Genomic DNA, 4,382 nt, shown 5'->3' on the forward strand with positions numbered 1-4,382 from the left:
ATAAATATGACTAAACAATTTGATGAAAAACAATTTGCTATTAACTGCCAAGTGGCTAGATCTGTTACACTCAGGCCTATAGGGCCTCGAACCTCTGCACAGTCTGCAACACTCAAGTATATGTGTGTGTGTGGGTGGGGTGGGGTGGGGTGGGGGACACACTGCTTTTTGTATTTTCAGCCTTGGAAGATCTTCCATTAGTGACATGGGATCTGTCTTCTTTGCCCTTTTGCTTGTTTCCATCTCATGTCTCTGTCCTTTCTACCTCATTCTTCTGCAGCTCTTTAAAGAAAACATTCATGGGCCTTGGGATGAAGCTGAAATCAAAAACTTGCCCAGGTGCCTCAGCTAAGTTAAGGATATCCAGACTCCATTATTAAGACAAGCTGATAAAGTAGCCTCCCAACTAGTATAATATTTGAAGATGGAGTTCCATTCTGGAAGTAGCATGCTTATATGGGCGGGAAACCAGAGATCAAAAGAAAAAGTTAACCAAAGGCTGAGGTGGGGAAGGTTATTTCTATTATTTTATGAGTGGCAAAACTTGGTGGGACCCTCTTGAATTATTGCCTCTTATTTATTATTCATTGTAAAAAATGCAGTGATTTGGTTTCTATTTATTTGAAAAAAAGAAAAGAAAAGAAAAGAAATGGTTGATGTCCAACCATCTCAAGAAATAGCATATAGGGTGCAGTGAAGGCATTGGCAAAGAAAAAGGTTCTTGGAATTGATGAATACAAATGGAAATCTCTCAGTAAACTGAGGCAGCACTGGAGGCACTCACTCATCAAGAAATTTAGAAGAGAGCTACCTGGCCAACTGATTGGAAGGGATATATAGTTATGCCCACTCTAAAGAGAGGTGACCCAACGAAATACCACATGCAAGTAAAATCATTGGACAATATTATTAATATCACATGCAAATAAAATTTTGCTAGAGATAATTTAAACAAACGGCTGCATCAGTACTTTGGCAGGAAGCTGCCAGAGGTTCAGACTGGATTCTGCTGACGTCAGATGGATCTTGGACGAAAGCAGAAAATTCCAGAAAGATGTTTACCTGTGCTTTATTGACAAAAAACAATAAGGCTTTTGATTACATAGAACATAACAAGCTATGGACAACTTTGCAAATTTATTCAAAGAATAAATATTCCAGCACACTTAATTATGCTCATGAGGAACCTGTCCATAGACCAAGAACAGAACAAGGGGACAAGGAATGGTTTAAAATCAGAAATGAGTAAGGGCATGAGCCAGTGCTGTATTTTTTCATCATATTTATTTAATCTTCAAGCTGAGCATATAATCTGAGAAACTGTGTTATATGAGGAAGAACATGGCATGAGGATTGCAGGAAGACTTATTAACAATTGGCTATATGCAGATGATATAACCTTGCTTGCTGAAAGCAAAGAGGACTTGAAATACTTTTTGATGAAGATCAAAGAGGACACTCTTTGGTATGGGTTGCATCTCAATGTAAAAAAAGCAAAAATCCTCACAACTGAATTAAAACTAGCATCAATATAAATTGAAAAATGATAGTAGTTGTGAAATCCTTCATTTTGCTCAGATCAACCATCAATACTCATGGAAGCAGCAGTCAAGAAATCAAATGACGTATTGCATTAGGCAGTTCTGCACAATACCTCTTTAACGGGCTCATTAGCAAAAATGTTAGTTTGAAGAATTAGGTGCACCTGACCCAACTCATGGTATTTTCAGCAGCCTCATATGCATGTAAATATTGGTTAATAAGTAAGGAAAACCTTAGAAGAATTGATGTATTTGAGTTCTGGTGTTGGAGAATATTATTAAAAGTACCATAGACTGCCAGAAGAACAAAAAAATCTGTTTTAGAAATAGTCAGAATGCTCCTTAGAAGCCAGGTTGTGCAGAATTAGTCTTTCATATTTTGGAAATATTATCAGGAGAGGCCAGTCCCTGGAGAAGGACATCCTGATAATTAAAGTAGAGAACCAGCGAAAAAGAAGGAGACCCCTAATGAGATGGATTGTCACAGTGGCATCAGTACTGGGCTCAAGCGCAGCAATGACTGTGAGATTGGCATGATGGTTGTAGTGGTGGTGGTGGTTATGTGCTGTGGAGTCAGTTGACTCTGTGTATTCCTTCCATCTTTTTTTGATGCATTCTGCATCATTCAGTAATTTTTCCAGAGAATCTTTCAATAACAAAAGTTATTCTTTTGCCCACAAGGTCGCTATGAGTCAGTACAGACTCCATGATATCTAATAACAACAACAATAAGGTGAACAATATCACTAGGGAGGTATACTCGCCATATAATCAACAGTTGAGGTTAAAATAGCAACATTTACCCAAGGACAAATTTCAAAAGGCAGGAAAGGTTAGGAAAGAAGAATGGAAATGGAAAACAGGGAGGAAGTAAGATAAGTGCTGTTACATTTCAGTAAACATGAAACAAAATGTGTATGAGTTGTTGAATAGAAAACTGATTTATTATGTAAACCTTCAGCCAAATAGTAATAAAAAGTTAAATTAAGATATATTTTAAAAACTCTTACCCACAGTCTCTAATTTTCCACTTAGATTTTTTCTAAATTATTTATTAGTTAGTTGGTTTTTTTTCCCGCCCTCTAACATCTTAACCTCATATGAATGTAAAAGCTGGACAGTGAATAAGGAAAACCATAGAAGAATTGATTTTTTTGAGTTATGGTGTTGGAGGAGAATATTGAAAGTGCCATGGGCTGCCAAAAGAACAAACAGATCTGTGTTGGAAGAAGTGCAGCTAGAGTGCTCCTTGGAGGCAAAGATGACCAAACTTCATCTCTCATACTTCGGTCATATTATCAGGAGGGACCAGTTGCTGGATAAAGATATCGTGTTTGGTAAGGTGGAGGGTCAGAGAAAGAGATGAAGACCCCCAATGAGATGGATTGGCAATATGGCAGCATCAGTGGGATCAAGCATGGCAACAATTTGTTAGGTTGGCCCAGGACCTGACAATTTTTCATTCTGTTGCATAGGATGGCTATGAGTAGGTACTGACTCAATGGCACCTAACAACAACAACATCTATTGAAGCATTATACCTTTTGACTCTCAGAGGTGGTCAGTTTGAAATCTTACGCTGTGTTCAGTGCTCCAGCCCTCAATTTTTCCTGTTTCCACTTTGTGCAATTGGTGATGTTTATCAATTTTTTTCATAGAATTATAGAAAGCTTTTACTTACCTCATGTGAATCCTGAATCTCATATATTGAAGAATGTGCCAATAACCCCTCTCTTGTTACATATGATGCATCACAATAATGTCATGTTTTTGAGAAATACTCATACCAAGTGAATTACAAAATGATTTCATATAGAGTTAATGTAATGTGCCAAGCACTGTTTTATATACCTAACATGCATTGATCATTTATTCATATGAGCAAAGATGTGGATACTATAATTATTCCTTTACTATAATTTTTCCTTTTCTACATGCATAGTAGAAAACCAACGTAAGGAAGCTAGTTATTCATTCTATTCTACAAAACTACTACTTAACAGAATAAGATTCAATCTTATGAAACTTGGCTTCAGAACTTGCACTTTTAACCCTGACACTGATTATATAATATATATCTACCTGATTTCTCTTCACATAGTGGTTATCAATTGGGCTGTGAACCTTAAGGTCAGCAGTTCGAAACTACCAGTTCCACAGCTGCTCTGTGGGAGAAAGATGAGGCTTTCTGCTCCTGTAAAGATTTACAGCCTTGGAAACCCTGTACAGGGCCACTGTGGGTCACAACCAACTTGACGGCACTTAACAACAACTACCTGATTTCTCTAGGTAACTACTGAGTGAGGTCCTATTAGGACACCATTTTATAGGTGAGGAAATAGCAACCATGTGCGGTTAATTTCTCCCTAACACATAATTAAAATAGTTCAAACAATGTTAGAACGCAGTGCATTAATATCTTTGGAAAAGTCTATTGCCAGGAATTTATGGTAACTCTTTCTCCTTAATAGCTAGTCAGAGACAATAGCATCCAGTGAGATTATTTTGATTTAAACCTTTAGAAGTAACACCATGTAAAGAGCACAAAAGGACAATTAGAAACATGGTAAATGAATATATTAAGAACTGAACCAAATACTCACAGAAAACAGAGTTCTTCCAAATGTTATAGCAACTGCTTCAAAGCCTGCCAGTTACAATCACTGGTAGGAAAAAAAAATACCATGTATACAATGCTCATTTATCTGTTTGGACTAAATATATTTGGCTATATCTGCTGCACAGAAACTTTTTAAAGTGTTGAAGAGCAGAGATGTCAGCTTGAGGACTAGGGTGAACCTGACCCAAGCCATGGTATTTTCAATAGCCTCATATGGATGC

General features: G+C 37.2%; 1 pseudogene; it reads left to right on the top strand.

The window, feature by feature from the left end:
• The window catches only part of LOC102818443, a 28,291-nt pseudogene extending 27,939 nt beyond the window's left edge, over positions 1-352 (top strand).
• The last annotated feature ends 4,030 nt before the right edge of the window (positions 353-4,382 follow it).

This window comes from Chrysochloris asiatica, unplaced genomic scaffold, assembly GCF_000296735.1.
Source record: "Chrysochloris asiatica unplaced genomic scaffold, ChrAsi1.0 scaffold00010, whole genome shotgun sequence".
Taxonomy (NCBI): domain Eukaryota; kingdom Metazoa; phylum Chordata; class Mammalia; order Afrosoricida; family Chrysochloridae; genus Chrysochloris; species Chrysochloris asiatica.